The 15,783-nt window shown below is 46.0% G+C and overlaps 1 protein-coding gene and 1 long non-coding RNA gene across 9 annotated transcripts in view; one reads left to right on the top strand and one right to left on the bottom strand.

Moving 5' to 3' along the window:
- Positions 1–289: 289 nt before the first annotated feature.
- Positions 290–3,265, bottom strand: LOC140918281 (uncharacterized). The gene is made up of 3 exons (XR_012161135.2): positions 3,201–3,265; positions 2,150–2,226; positions 290–1,236 (listed from the first exon to the last, which is right to left on the bottom strand). It is a non-coding gene; the product is annotated as an uncharacterized LOC140918281 (long non-coding RNA).
- Positions 2,907–15,783, top strand: part of TMC5 (transmembrane channel like 5) — a 50,729-nt gene continuing 37,852 nt past the window's right edge. For 3 of the 8 annotated variants that reach the window (XM_073362300.2, XM_073362296.2, XM_073362298.2), the window contains exon 1: positions 14,392–14,989. The gene's annotated coding sequence lies outside the window, so the exon portion shown is untranslated. Of the gene's footprint in view, positions 3,210–14,391; positions 14,990–15,783 lie in introns of those variants that run through there. The other 5 variants (XM_073362302.2, XM_073362305.2, XM_073362301.2 and 2 more) reach the window with 4 other exon arrangements.

Below are 15,783 nucleotides of genomic sequence, written 5' to 3'. Positions count from 1 at the left end.
TAGGGTGGTGTTTATGTGACCATCGTTTATTAGCACTGTAGTGTCCAGGAAGTGGATCTCTTGTGTGGACTGGTCCAGGCTGAGGTTGATGGTGGGATGGAAATTGTTGAAATCATGGTGGAGTTCCTCAAGGGCTTCTTTTCCATGGGTACAGATGATGAAGATGTCATCAATATAGCGCAAGTAGAGTAGGGGCGTTAGGGGACGAGAGCTGAGGAAGCGTTGTTCTAAGTCAGCCATAAAAATGTTGGCATACTGTGGGGCCATGCGGGTATCCATAGCAGTGCCGCTGATTTGAAGGTATACATTGTCCCCAAATGTAAAATAGTTATGGGTAAGGACAAAGTCACAAAGTTCAGCCACCAGGTTAGCCGTGACATTATCGGGGATAGTGTTCTTGACGGCTTGTAGTCCATCTTTGTGTGGAATGTTGGTGTAGAGGGCTTCTACATCCATAGTGGCCAGGGTGGTGTTTTCAGGAAGATCACTGATGGATTGTAGTTTCCTCAGGAAGTTAGTGGTGTCTCGAAGGTAGCTGGGAGTGCTGGTAGCATAGGGCCTGAGGAGGGAGTCTACATAGCCAGACAATCCTGCTGTCAGGGTGCCAATGCCTGAGATGATGGGGCGCCCAGGATTTCCAGGTTTATGGATCTTAGGTAGTAGATAGAATATCCCAGGTCAAGGTTCCAGGAGTGTGTCTGTGCAGATTTGATCTTGTGCTTTTTCAGGGAGTTTCTTGAGCAAATGCTGTAGTTTCTTTTAGTAATTCTCAGTGGGATCAGAGGGTAATGGCTTGTAGAAAGTGGTGTTGGAGAGCTGCTGAGCAGCCTCTTGTTCATATTCTGACCTATTCATGATGACAACAGCACCTCCTTTGTCAGCCTTTTTGATTATGATGTCAGAGTTGTTTCTGAGGCTGTGGATGGCATTGTGTTCTGCACGGCTGAGGTTATGGGGCAAGTGATGGTGCTTTTCCACAATTTCAGCCTGTGCACGTCGGTGGAAGCACTCTATGTAGAAGTCCAGTCTGCTGTCTCGACCTTCAGGAGGAGTCCATCTAGAATCCTTCTTTTTGTAGTGTTGGTAGGGAGGTCTCTGTCGATTAGTATGTTGTTCAGAGGTGTGTTGGAAATATTCCTTGAGTCGGAGACTTCGAAAATAGGATTCTAGGTCACCACAGAACTGTATCATTTTTGTGGGGGTGGAGGCGCAGAAGGAGAGGCGTTATAACTTATCCTAAAACAAAAGGGTGACCATAATCTGTCATAAGGATTGTTCTGGTCTGTCCCTGCCTTAACATCAGTACAGACACTGGCAGTCTGTCAGATGCATTCCTACCAATGTCCCAAAGGGTCATTCCTTTCTGCTATTCAAAAAGGGTGGCTGGTAAAATGAAATCAAGACATACATTAGTACCTCTATTCTTATAGTACAATTATAAAATCCTGCTCCTACACCTCCAGGGTCCCTTTTTGACCAGGCATTCTGGTCGAAAACTGGACACCTGGCAACCCTAAGGCTCACTCCCATTTAAGTCAGTGGCAATGTTCCTGCTGATGTCAGTGGGTGCAGGAATAGAACACATTCATGAGCACACAGAACTTGAATGAAGAGACAATTCAATCTGTTTGGATTATAAATTTTTCAAGGCAATAACTAATTCCGCACTTTTTTGTAAAGTCCATAGGACATGAGTGACCTGTTTTTGTGCCTGTCATGTGCTATCTTTTTGCCATGCATACAGGAATATTTTTTAGAACTTCTGGGTTCTTTTCCTAATTTTGATCCAGACTCTCTGTATAATCTTTGGGCATACAATGTTCAGTACAGTTATGGAAGTGTGTAAGTCTTTGCAGTTTAGTAATGAGTTAATGGCATTCTTAAGAGATGTTTCAAAGGAAGAGAGAAAATAAGTCATAGTAGGGGGAGAATTGTGCTATGATCCCCAACCTGCAGTGAGCTTCTTTCAGGCACAGTTGCATCACTGCAGCATGGGGCTTATGTGTGGCTAAACTTGATCAGTTTTTTAATTGAATACTATGGAAACTACCCTGGGAACAGGCACCCAACAGAAGCACTTTTTTGTATAATGTTATACATCAAAATAAATGAATATATTTCAGAAGTCTCCATGAAATACAGAACCCACCTGACATCAACCGCTCGTCCTTCAGCTACAGAATCAGCCAGCAAACCTTCAGATGGTGAGAAAAGAGAGCCCCACCACTGCAGAAAACAAAATACAGCCAAGATAAACCCCAGCGCCAGGCATTACAAAGTGGGCCTAGCACCAAGACTCAGAGGCCTGGTCTTCAGGAAAAAGGGTGTGTTCGAACACGTGTTAACTACTTAACACCCCTGTCAATATTCCCTCTAAGTTTTGACAGGCCACATGCACAAAACATTTCTTCTGGGCAAATTTTTGACAGGCTGTGTACAGAAAACATTTCTTCTTGGCAAATTTTTGTGCACGCGGTGTCTCGCCATGTGCACGGGGTTTAGGGTCTGTGTGGGCACGCACAGGCGCCCATCTTAGAGGGAACAGTGACCCCTATCTACATAGTGGCTGGGAGGTGCCTCCCAGCGCCTAGACAGACTGGCCCTGGCTCCACAGTGTGGGGCCATGGCCACATTGGCAGCGGTTGTGTCTAGCCCCAGACTACAGACCCGCCCGCCCCCCTGCCAGGGTACCCACGCAGCACGTGGGAACCTACGTGTTAAAACTGCAAGGGCCCCGTCTACACTAGGGTTCCAGCCCGTGTTAGAATTCCCGCTCGGTTTAGGGGGGGGGGGGGGTTACTGATCGCGCCCTAACCCTGTGCCGGGCGCCTCCGCGGAAGGGCAGAAGCACAACTCCCCGCGGGTGGAGCCATGGCGTCCGGCTGCAGAGCGCAGCCGCCCATCCGAGGGCAGCTTCGGGTGTCCCAGGCAGAGCGCCCGCCTGCTTTGCACGCCGCCTGCCAGCCAGCGGAGCGAGCCCTGCCTTGCGATTCATCCCCCTCCCCGCCCCCCGCAGGTGCGAGCGGCCAGCAAGTCCTGCTGGATTTCCGGGAGCAGCGGCTCTGGAGGTGCGTGAGAAGCGAGCGCTCTGTCCTGCCCGCCGGGTGGCTCGGATCACCGCTGTGACTGGGCTGGCGGCGGCTCCATCCCTCCCTCCTCACGGTGCAGGGCTGCAGCCCGGAGAGCGGACCCCAGCCCACCTCCTGTGGGTAAGTTACAGAAGCTTCTCTCTGCCTCTCTCCTGTGCTCTCTTCCCCCAACGCCGCTCAGCTTAGTCCAGGGTGCGGCATCTTGTATGAACTTTATGGAAGTTGCATCCCCTCTGGAGATAGGGGGTGGCAGCGGAGTTTGGCTCTGCCCTTACTGTGTCTGTCGGGGAAGGAGACCAGCTCTAGAACGCTTGGGTGAAAGAAACTCTGTCCAAGCTGTTGTCTTTAGGCTGTGTCATTCCAGTTTATGCTACACCAAGGCAACCATGTAAACGCTGCTTGGCTAAACTTTGGACCTGTTGACCTATGAGGAAGTGAAATGAATAAATTGGGTTGATGAGGAAAGTTCTGACCATCAGTGTTAAGGACATGTTGTTATTGAAGAAGAGCAGGTTTATAGTGTTGTTGCCAGTAACAATCAGTAAAGTTTGCCAGGCTCTCAAGACCGCTTACGGATTTGAGCTCTATTGTTGTTGTGTTTTCTATTGCTATTTTCAATGGTTTAGAAGTTCATTATATTTTACACTCTCTCTCTCTCCCTCCCTCTCTATATCTCTAGAGCAGAAATTTAAGGTCAATGTACACCAGGATGTTTTACACATCAAATAATATTGAGTAGTACTGAGCTTGATATGAAAATGTATGTAAGCGCTATAAAGTCCGTTCTCTAATTCACAGCAAGATGTAAACACATGCAAAATATAATTTTAAAAATTTGGATTAAGGCCTCCATGAAACAGGTAGGACAGATTATCTGAACTCTGTTAAATTTAAAAAGCGAACACCGGCTTCTAAACCTTGATATTAACTTAGATGGACCAAAAAACCTCTGTATCCTATACGCTCAGTGAAATGTTCTGCCTCTTTTAGACTAGGAGCTAACATGGAAATGTAGATCCCTGCTGGTGCTGTGTGCTGTTGATAGCCTGTGCTGTACAGGAGGTCAGACTAGATCAGGGGTTCTCAAACTTCATTCCTCTGTGACCCCCTTCTGACAACAAAAATTACTTCATGACCCCAGGAAGGGGTGCTGAAGCCCAATCCCCACTGCCATAGGCAGAAGGGCGAAAGCTGAAGCCCAAGCCCCGCTGCCCAGGGTGGGGGGCAAAGCCAGGAGGGGGGCCAAAGCTGGAGCTTGAGGGCTTCAGCCCTGGGTGCAGGAGCTCAAGCCGAAGCCTGACCCCTGCCACCCAGGACTGAAGCCCTGGGTGACGGGGCTTGGACTTTGGCTTCAGCCCCAGGCTCCAGCAAGTATAACACCAGCCCTGGTGACCCCATTAAAACGGGGTCATGGCCCACAGTTTAAGAACTACTGGACTAGATGATCTGATGATCCCTTCTGGCCTTAAACTCTATGATTCTATTAACGACACGGAAGGTCTCCAGGACAATGACACCACTGAAGTTTGATCCTGCTTGTATTGGAGTCAGTGGCAAAACTTCTACTGACTTCAACTGGAGCGGGATTGGGTCCTTGCTGAATAAGCTGCAGCAATTTTCCTCCCCACTCGAGAGGTTAGCCCCTTGCTGTGCATTCATTTTAAAATAGTCGCTCCTTGCCAGGGGATGTTGTGAAGGCCAAGACTGTTGCAGGGTTCAAAAAAGCACTAGATAAATTCATGGAGGATAGGTCCATCAATGGCTATTAGCCAGGATGGGCCGGGATGGTGTCCCTAGCCTCTGTTTACTAGAAGCTGGGAATGGGCGACAGGGGATGGATCACTTGATGATTATTTGTTCTGTTCATTCCCTCTGGGGCACCTGGCATTTGGCACTGTCGGAAGACCGGATACTGGGCTAGATGGACCTTTGGTCTGACCCAGTATGGCCGTTCTTAAGGGACAGAGTCTGATAACCTTACTGCAATATAGTAGCAGTTGACTTCAGAGTTAGTTCCCCTGACTTCAGTGGGACAACTTGTAGAGTGAGGTACCATTCAATGGGTACAGAAATCTGGCCTCTAGTTACAGGTTAATGTGGAGCAGTGTTTCTCATCCCATGGGTTGCCACCTCCCACCAGAGGTCAGAAGACACTGAGTTTTATTATAGTTGATAGCAAAGAATATCTTGCTCTTACACACCCTTTACCCTTCAAGGCCAGGTATTCTCTATCAGCCTGGCACACATACATAAATTAGGTAGGCTTCTTATTATCACTGATAACCTTTTTTAAAAAAAATATTTTTTACTCTTGCTTTAATAGTAAATATAAGGGATTTGAAATTTGTTGACTTTGAATAAGGGGTCACCAACCAGAGAAGGCTGAGAAACACATAAGTAGAGGATCAAATAAAAACACTCAAGCTTTGGCGTGAAGGCTTGGCTGCTTTAATCTGAGAGACCTTGATTCACTGGAATAGCACCCGTTCATTTGCTAAAGTTGGTTAGCCACTGCAGCCCTGTAGTTTGGCAATAACATATTTGTTACTGCAATGTGAACATCCTATACAGTGCAGTCTGATTTAATTTGTACAGAAACTTATCCTCTGCCAGGAAAGGGATGGTTAATCAATTTACTGTTGGTAGTATGATATTACAGTTACTGTACTGCACCTACAGAGCTAAACGCACAAGCACTTTGAACTACGTAGCTAAGGGTATGTCTACAGTATGAAATTAGGTCAAATTTATAGAAGTCGGTTTTTCAGAAATCGTTTTTATATAGTCGATTTGTGTGTCTCCCCGCACAAAATGCTCTAAGTGCATGAAGTGCATTAACTCGGCGGAGTGCTTCCACAGTACCGAGGCTAGCGTCGACTTCCGGAGTGTTGCACTATGGGTAGCTATCCCACAGTTCCCGCTGTCTCTGCCGCCCATTGGAATTCTGGATTGAGATCCCAATGCCTAATGGGGCAAAAACATTGTCACGGGTGGTTCTGGGTACATGTCGTCAGGCCCTCCCTCCCTCTGTGAAAGCAATGGCAGACAATTGTTTTGCGCCTTTTTTCCTGAGTTACCTGTGCAGACGCCATACCGTGGCAAGCATGGAGCCCGCTCAGCTCACTGTCACCCTATGTCTCCTGGGTGCTGGCAGCCACAGTACTGCATTGCTACACAGCAGCAGCAACCCATTGCCTTGTGGCAGCAGATGGTACAATAGGCCTGATAATCATCGTCGTCATGTCCGAGGTGCTCCTGGCCACCTCGGTAAGGGCAGTCAGGAGTGCCTGGGCAGACATGGGCACAGGGACTAAATTAGGAGTGACTCAACCAGGTCATTCTCTTTAGTCCTGTTGGCAGTCCTATTGTACCATCTTATGGCGAGCAGGCAGGAAATGGGGATGGCTAGTAGTCCTATTGCACCATCTTCTGCCGGGCAGGCAGGAGATGACGATGGCTAGCAGTCCTATTGCACTGTCTGCTGCCAGCCAAAGATGTAAAAGGTAGCTGGAGTGGATCAAAACAAGAAATACACCAGATTTGTTTTGTATTCATTTGCTCCCCCCTCCCTCCCTCCATGAAATCAACAGCCGACAATCATTTCTGTGAGGTCTGTCAGGGGCACCTTGAAAAGTTTAATGGAGATTCAGTCCTGCCTGAAATACCGGGGGGAGGAATAGTTCAGTGGGTTGAGCATTGGCCTGCTAAACCCAGGGTTTTGAGTTCAATCCTTGAGGGTGCCATTCTGTGTGACAGTTGTTCTTGTTTCTCCTTGTGTAAAGCCACCCCCTTCGTTGATTTTAATTCCCTGTAAGCCATGTCATCTGTCGCCCCTCCCTCCATCAGAGCAACGGCAGACAATTGTTCCGTGCCTTTTTTCTGTGCAGACGCCATACCACGGCAAGCATGGAGCCCGCTCAGATCACTTTGGCAATTAGGAGCACATTAAACACCACACGCATTATTCAGCAGTATATGCAGCACCAGAACCTGGCAAAGTGAAACCGAGCAAGTAGGCGATGTCAGCGCAGTGATGAGGACACGGACACAGACTTCTCTCAAAGCACGGGCCCTGGCAATGTGGGCATCATGATGCTAATGGGGCAGGTTCATGCGGTGGAATGCAGATTCTAGGCCTGGGAAACAAGCACAGACTGGTGGGACTGCATAGTGTTGCCAGTCTGGGACGATTCCCAACAGCTGCGAAACCTTTTCATGGAACTTTGTGACTTGCTTTCCCCTGTCCTGAGGCACAATACCAAGATGAGAGCAGCCCTCACAGTTGAGAAGCGAGTGGCAATGGCCCTGTGGAAGCTTGCAACGCCAGACAGCTACCGGTCAGTCGGGAGTCAATTTGGAGTGGGCAAATCTATTGTGGGGGCTGCTGTGATGCAAGTAGCCAACGCAATCAAAGATCTGCTGATATCAAGGGTAGTGACCCTTGGAAATGTGCAGGTCATAGTGGATGGCTTTGCTACAATGGGATTCCCGAACTGTGGTGGGGCCATAGACGGAACCCATATCCCTATCTAGGCACCAGAGCACCAAGGCAGCGAGTACATAAACCGCAAGGGGTACTTTTCAGTGGTGCTGTAAGCACTGGTGGATCACAAGGGATGTTTCACCAACATCAACATGGAATGGCCGGGAAACGTACATGACGCTTGCATCTTCAGGAACTCTGGTCTGTTTCAAAAGCTGCAGGAAGGGACTTTATTCCTAGACCAGAAAATAACCGTTGGGGATGTTGAAATGCCTATATGTATCCTTGGGGATCCAGCCTACCCCTTAATGCCATGGCTCATGAAGCCATACACAGGCAGCCTGGACAGTAGTTAGGAGCTGTTCAGCTACAGGCTGAGCAAGTGCAGAATGGTGGTAGAATGTGCATTTGGACTTTAAAAGCACGCTGGTGCAGTTTACTGACTCGCTTAGACCTCAGAGGAACCAATATTCCAACAGTTATTACTGCTTGCTGTGCTCTCCACAATATCTGTGAGAGTAAGGGGGAGATGTTTATGGCGGGGTGGAAGGTTGAGGCAAATCACCTGGCTGCTGGTTACATGCAGCCAGACACCAGGGCAGTTAGAAGAGCGTAGGAGGGTGCGGTGTGCATCAGAAAAGCTTTGAAAACCAGGCTACGGTGTGAAAGTTCTGTTTGTTTCTCCTTGATGAAACTGCCCCCCCCCCTCGGTTCACTCTACTTCCCTGTAAGCTAACCACCATCCCCTCCCTCCTTCAATCACAGCTTGCAGAGGCAATAAAGTCATTGTTGTTTCACATTCATGCATTCTTTATTAATTCATCACGCAAATAGGGGGATAACTGCCAAGGTAGCCCAGGAGGGGTGGTGGAGGAGGGAAGCACTGGGAGGGGTGGTGGAGGAGGGAAGGACAAGGCCACACAGCACTTTAAAACTTATTGAATGCCAGCCTTCTGTTGCTTGGGCAATCCTCTGGGGTGGAGTGGCTGGATGGCCGGAGGCCCCCCCCACCGTGTTCTTGGGCGTCTGGGTGAAGAGGCTATGGAACTTGGGGAGGAGGATGGTTGGTTACACAGGGGCTGTAGCGGCAGTCTGTGCTCCTGCCTTTCCTGCAGCTCAACCATACGCTGGAGCATATTAGTTTGATCCTCCAGCAGCCTCAGCGTTGAATCCTGCCTCCTCTCATCACGCTGCTGCCACCTTTCAGCTTCAGCCCTCTCTTCAGCCTGCACGTACTCTCTTCAGCCCACCACCTCTCCTCCCGGTCATTTTGTGCTTTCCTGCACTCTGACATTGTCTGCCTCCACGCATTCGTCTGTGCTCTGTCAGTATGGGAGGACAGCATGAGCTCAGAGAACATTTCATCACGAGTGCGTTTTTTTCGCCTTCTGATCTTCGCTAGCCTCTGGGAAGGAGAAGATCCTGTGATCCTTGAAACACATACAGCTGGTGGAGAAAAAAAAAGGGACAGTGGTATTTAAAAAGACACCTTTTATAGAACAATGGGTACACTCTTTCACGGTAAACCTTGCTGTTAACATTACATACATAGCATATGTGCTTTCGTTACAAGGTTGCATTTTGCCTCCCCCCACCGCATGGCTAGCCCTTCCCCCCTCCCCATGGCTAACAGTGGGGAACATTTCTGTTCAGCCACAGGTAAACAGCCCAGTAGGAACGGGCACCTCTGAATGTCCCCTTAAGAAAAGCACCCTATTTCAACCAGGTGACCATGAATGATATCACTCTCCTGAGGATAACACAGAGAGATAAAGAACAGATGTTGTTTGAATGCCAGCAAACATACACTGCAATGCTTTGTTCTGCAATGATTCCCAAGTACGTGTTACTGGCCTGGAGTGGTAAAGTGTGCTACCATGGTGGATGGAATAAGGCTGCCCTCCCCAGAAACCTTTTGCAAAGGCTTTGGGAGTACATCCAGGAGAGCCGCGAATGCCAGGGCAAATTAATCATTAAACACGCTTGCTTTTAAACCATGCATAGTATTTTAAAAGGTACACTCACCGGAGGTCCCTTCTCCACCTGCTGGGTCCAGGAAGCAGCCTTGGGTGGGTTCGGGGGGTACTGGCTCCAGGTCCAGGGTGAGAAACAGTTCCTGGCTGTCGGGAAAACTGGTTTCTCCGCTTGCTTGCTGTGAGCTATCTACAACCTCATCATCATCATCTTCCTCGTCCCCAAAACCTGCTTCCGTGTTGCCTCCATCTCCATTGAAGGAGTCAAACAACACGGCTGGGGTAGTGGTGGCTGAACCCCCTAAAATGGCATGCAGCTCATCATAGAAGTGGCATGTTTGGGGCTCTGACCCGGAGGGGCCGTTAGCCTCTCTGGTTTTCCGGTAGGCTTGCCTCAGCTCCTTAAGCTTCAGGAGTCCCCGTTATGGACTCTGTCCTTCATGCCCTGGGAGATTTTGACAAATGTTTTGGCATTTTGAAAACTGGAACGGAGTTCTGATAGCATGGATTCCTCTCCCCATACAGCGATCAGATCCTGTACCTCCCGTTCGGTCCATGCTGGAGCTCTTTTGCGATTCTGGGACTCCATCATGGTCACCTCTGCTGATGAGCTCTGCACTCACCTGCAGCTTGCCACACTGGCCAAACAGGAAATGAGATTCAAAAGTTCGCAGGCCTTTTCCTGTCTACCTGGCCAGTGCATCTGAGTTGAGAGTGCTGTCCAGAGCGGTCACAATGGAGCACTCTGGGATAGCTCCCGGAGGCCAATACCATCTAATTGCATCCACAGTACCCCAAATTCGACCCGGCAAGGCCGATTTCAGCGCTAATCCCCTTGTTGGGGGTGGAGTAAGGAAATCGATTTTAAGAGCCCTTTAAGTCGAAAAAAAGGGCTTTGTCATGTGGACAGGTGCAGGGTTAAATCGATTTAATGCTGCTAAATTCAACCTCAACTCCTAGTGTAGACCAGGGCTAAGTCTTTCTCGCTGGGGCTGTAACAGATTTGTATTCTCTGTGCACTGGGTACAGAGGGGGATGGGTAATGCACTCACCAATGTGTTACACTGTATTTTAAGTACTCATGGCTTGTCTGAAAAAAGCAATTACATTTTGTTGCTATGAAGTTGTCTGAGAACTGGATACAAGGAAGAACAGAGTGGACAGAAATAGCCATGACAAGTGGACAGTTTTCTGTTACAAAACATAGTTTTCTATGTACTGAAATCACTTCTGAACTCATTCATTACAACATATTGGGGTGTGTGTGTGTGTGTGTTTCCCCATTTGAGTCTGATGTTTTAATTTTGAAAATAAATGAACTCCCAGAGGTAGCCACACAAATAGTAGTGAGGTTAAAACATTCTAAAAAGGAAGTTGGGGAAATGTATCTTTTGAAGCTTGAAGACAGTAAATGTCTTGACCATTCTTATAAAATTATAACTACTTTAATTTACATTGGTCTTTTCAGTTGGACTAGTTGATGAGGCTCTTGAAACTGATACATCTCATTAAATTATAATCTGAAACTGGCAACAAAATTGGTTAGGTTTACTTTACCAGTGCAGAATAAAGAAGCTGATGCAAAACAAAAGGAGCCACTCTATTAAAATTAAACATACAATAGTTAAGACTTTTTAGCATATTGTTGTACTATGCTGTGTCTTTCCATATATAGTTATCATTCCAAACTTTCATTTTCTTGTGTCCAAACCCAGTTTCTTCTAACACCAGTATTCTGTTGACTGGAGCTGTCAGTGCTGGCTAGTAGAAAGTAGGAGTTGCAAGATTACTATTTATTTTTAAACGCAGACTCAGTTCTGTTCTGCTTCACAGAATGCATCAGTGCATAGTTTGGAACGGACTCTTACTTACATGTGAGCCTAGATATAACTGTGATGGGTCCCTTGGGAAATATATATAACTGGTTTATATATATCTAATTATATAGATTATATGATATTATATAGATTATATGATCTAATTATGGGCTGGATAAAGTCTTACAAGTTCTGTAAGTAGGGGCACAGCACAAGATTCAACTGATCTTCCTTCTGATTCTTTAGCAGAAATCTCTCTCCTCGTAGGATTCACAATTTCTTACTCATGCAAATCTTTCCTTTTCTGTCTGATGCATCACCCTACCTTTCCGTTTGGCTATTTCTAATGTTAATAGTTATAACGTTGTAGGACCCCCTTTTCCCAATCAGAGAAACTTTGGACAGAATGGTATAGCCTTTTATTTTATTTTATTTTATTTTATTTAAAGTGAATTCTGTAATATGGTATTACACCACCGTGGGTTTGGCTCTGGCAGCTACAGTTTCAAGCTTAACAGAGTGAAAGTCACCTCCTCCACTTTCTTTAGAGTCTCTAGGAACACCAAAGACCAAGGGTAGTGACCACACGTACATTCTATTTTACAAGTATTACGAAAGTTACAATGAAAGTTATGATTACCCAAGCATATAGAAATTCTATACCAGTGGTTCCCAAACTAGGGACGCCACTTGTTCAGAGAGAGCCCCTGGCGGGCCAGGCTGGTTTGCTTACCTGCCACGTCTGCATGTTTGGCCAATCGCAGCTCCCAGTGGCCGCTGTTCACCATTCTCGGCCAATGGGGGCTTCAGGAAGCCGAGCGGGCCGAGGGACATGCTGGCCGCCCTTCCCACAGCCCCCATTGGCCTGAAGCGGCGAATCATGGCCAGTGGGAGCTGCGATCGGCCGAACCTGCAGACGTGGCAAGTAAACAAACCAGCCTGGCCCACCAGGGGCTTTCCCTGAACAAATGGCGCCCCTAGTTTGGGAACCACTGTTCTATACAGACCTATGCACAAGTTGCAAATATAGCTTTACTCACATCCTTAACAATAGTGTTAGGGTCTGATCTGTCTCCCGTGGCTTGATCATCAGTAGAGGGAGAGTTTCTGCTGCACTCTCCCATAAGGAGCTCAATTTTCCTGTTCTGGGCATCCCCTTTTTATAATATGATTCTGTGTATACCTACATTCTGTGCATGTCCATAAAAGTGTCAACCCCCTTTTCTCTTATTGGTCTGTGTCCCCTAGAAATATAAGGGACCCCAATTTTCTGTAGGCTGTGTAAGTTCCCTTTGTTCTCACTAGCATCAATGCACAGCCTGTATCCTGTGGTTAAGACACATGTCTAAGACAGGTGAGCCTTTACACTATTTTTATGATCTAATATTAATCTTCTGGGTATTTTTGTGCAATATTACCTCTTGGTACCTCTTTTCCCATAATCTTAAAGCATCAGGTTACTTTTTTTCCAATCACTTATGTCATCATTTCTTATCTCCAAAGCCTAAAATAGCTAAGCTAAAGTCTTGCGGGCATCAACCTACAGGTTTTTGCATTTCAGCTTGTCCTACTCATGTCTATTACTTGGGTCCACTAAATGCTGATCAATCTTATTATTTTATAATCCTACAAATTCATTCTGCTTAACATACAATCAATATATATGATAACATCACACAATAAATGGATAATAAACTAAAATCACTGACTACAATGGGTTGAGTTTTTGTAGTTGCCTTATACAATAGAATCTCAGAGTTACAAACACCTCAGGAATGGAGGTTGTTTGTAACTCTGAAATGTTTGCAACTCTGAACAAAACATCATGGTGGTTCTTTCAAAAGTTTACAACAGCACATTGACTTAATACAGCTTTGAAACCTTACTATGCAAAAGAAAAATGCTGCTTTTAACCATCTTAATTTAAATGACACAAGCAAAGAAACTGTTTCCTGACCTTGTCAAATCTTTTTTTAAAAATGTATGTTTCAGTAGTTTACGTTTAACACGGTTCTGTACTGTATTTGCTTTTTTGTTTTGTCTCTGCTGCTGCTTCATTGCATACTTCCAGTTCCCAATGAGGCGTGTGGTTGACTGGTCGGGTCATACTCTGGTGTTCGGAACGCTGAGGTTCTACTGGAGTTTCTTTTAAAGATGTTAGGGAATAAAAATAGCGGATGTCACATGCTGGGTTCCAGGTTGTGTCACCCTCTAATAGCTTGTCCACAGAAGATAATAATCGGCAACTGGTTTAGTGGAGTTCGGCTTAAGTCACAGAGGCCTGTGTCTTGCTGCTGAAGGTCCCAGGCATCCTCTGAAAAATCACTCTATTCCCATCAGATCAGTAAACATTACTACTGTATATTTATGCTTACATAAAAGCAAAAAATAACGGGTTGCATGGTCTCTGCTCTTGATCAAAGTATACCAAACATTTGATATTTGCATACAAATAAGTTACTTTTCAATACCATTCTGTTACATTGATACTGGGGCTATTACTATGCAAGGTGGGGCAAAGTAAGCATGGCTTAGCGTGGCAGCTACTGGGAGTTCAAAATGGAAGAAGAAGGGAAAAAACAGCCCACAGTATAGGGGCGGTTAACCATTTTACCATCAATCCTCAGTCAGTAATGGAGTATGGAATAGAGCTTAGCTCTGGACATGAAGAGGAAAAAGCACATGCATTTCAGTGCTTTGCAAAATCTTCAAGACTTACTGCAAGAACCTCAAAATTGGGTAGTGTCATGCTACTGTCATGCTGCATTGCGTTCTAGCCTGGTGAGTTGGAATAAATCATATGGTAGGTATTTGATTAGCTGGGCCTCTCTCATGTAATGTGACCAAGGAATCAGGCCATGGCAGTAGAAGCCCTTGCTAGCTGATTGCTCAGGGAGGTTGTGTTGTGGTTGAGCTGTGATCCAGTGGCCTTCTGTAATTGCCCCAGTTTGGGCCTGATGCTGCAAGGTGCTGAGCACCCTGGGGCTATTGGGACCTTTTCAGAGAGGACCGCACCCTGCAAACCCCATTTGAATCAAATGTGGAAAATGTCCACATATCTGGAGTGGCTGAATTGTGAGTTACAACAGTGCCTTAAAAACATGCATGTGTGCATATGTGCACACATCCTCCCTCCATGGCAAGGAAAGGACCATCTGGTCTATTGCTACTGTACATTTTCAAATTCAGTATTACAAGGATGCCTAACTCAACAGCCCCCAAACAATGAGGGAAACAACATTAGTGCATGAGATAGGACATGAGAGAGTTATATACTCTATGCTGTACCACCTCCAGGATTATTTTCTCAGACTGTATATGTGGTAGGTGGAGTCTGGGTAGGTGTGTCAAGAAGTGAAAGTAGTGGTACAGTGTCTGAAGCTTGCTTGCTGTGCTTATGAAAACATAGACATTTGCACTGTGCTTGATCTAGGAAGATTTGCAGGATGGGAGAGAAACGTGGCCATTGTGTATCAGTCAGCTGGCTGCACTGACTTGCTTCTGCCAATCTGGAAACATGTTAAATCAAAAATTAAAGCATCAACGAAGCAAGAGACAGGTTAAAAAAGCTAAATCTATTTCTAGAAGAATCTCTAGTTTCTAGACAACTGAAAATGACTTTTTAATGTAAGTTTATCCGTAAGAATTATAAATGTGTAGAGGCTTTACTTTTTGGGATGGGGAGTCTACATGTGTGGGGGCGGAATAGGGGAAGAATATTGTGGTCTTCATGAAATTTAGTAAATTATTTCAGGTTTCAGAGTAGCAGCCGTGTTAGTCTGTATCCGCAAAAAGAAAAGGAGTACTTGTGGCACCTTAGAGACTAACAAATTTATTTGAGCATAAGCTTTCGTGAACTACAGCTCACTTCATCGGATGCATGCAGTGGAGAATACCTGTGTTGCTTATATCCATCCCTATTCAACAAATAATTTTAAAGAGCATGTTTCAGTCCCATAGAAGTCAATAGGGCTTAATCATATGCTTAAGGTTAACCACATTTAAGTGCTTTTCTGAATAAGTCTAGGCTGCTGAACTGTGCTATAAGAGGGAAAGTGAGTCCGGATTATGACACTTATCTCTCACTTATCACAATCAAATTGATTGCCACTAAAACTAGCTGTCCTCCTTTGTGAAGTCACTCGATCTCTCGTAACATACACAATTCAGGCTCTATCTATCTTGAAACAAGGGTCCAGTGTAACAATGAAAATGTCAAAGTCTCAAATACACCCAACAGCTTAAATAAAATCAGATGCCATGGGAAAGTCAAGTCACAGCATTTGTTGTTGTGGACCTAGTCCTGCACCCTCTTACGTAATTGATAAAGTTCCCACAGACATCTGTGGTCCATGAGTCAGCCTTTTTTTAATGGTTATCTTACATAAACTTCAGCTGGTGCTTGCCAGAGCCTGTATTCC

Source organism: Lepidochelys kempii, chromosome 10 (assembly GCF_965140285.1).
Source record: "Lepidochelys kempii isolate rLepKem1 chromosome 10, rLepKem1.hap1, whole genome shotgun sequence".
In the NCBI taxonomy this organism is placed as follows: Eukaryota; Metazoa; Chordata; order Testudines; family Cheloniidae; genus Lepidochelys; species Lepidochelys kempii.
Note: the sequence above shows the minus strand (reverse complement) of the source record. Positions and strands in the feature narration are given on the sequence as shown.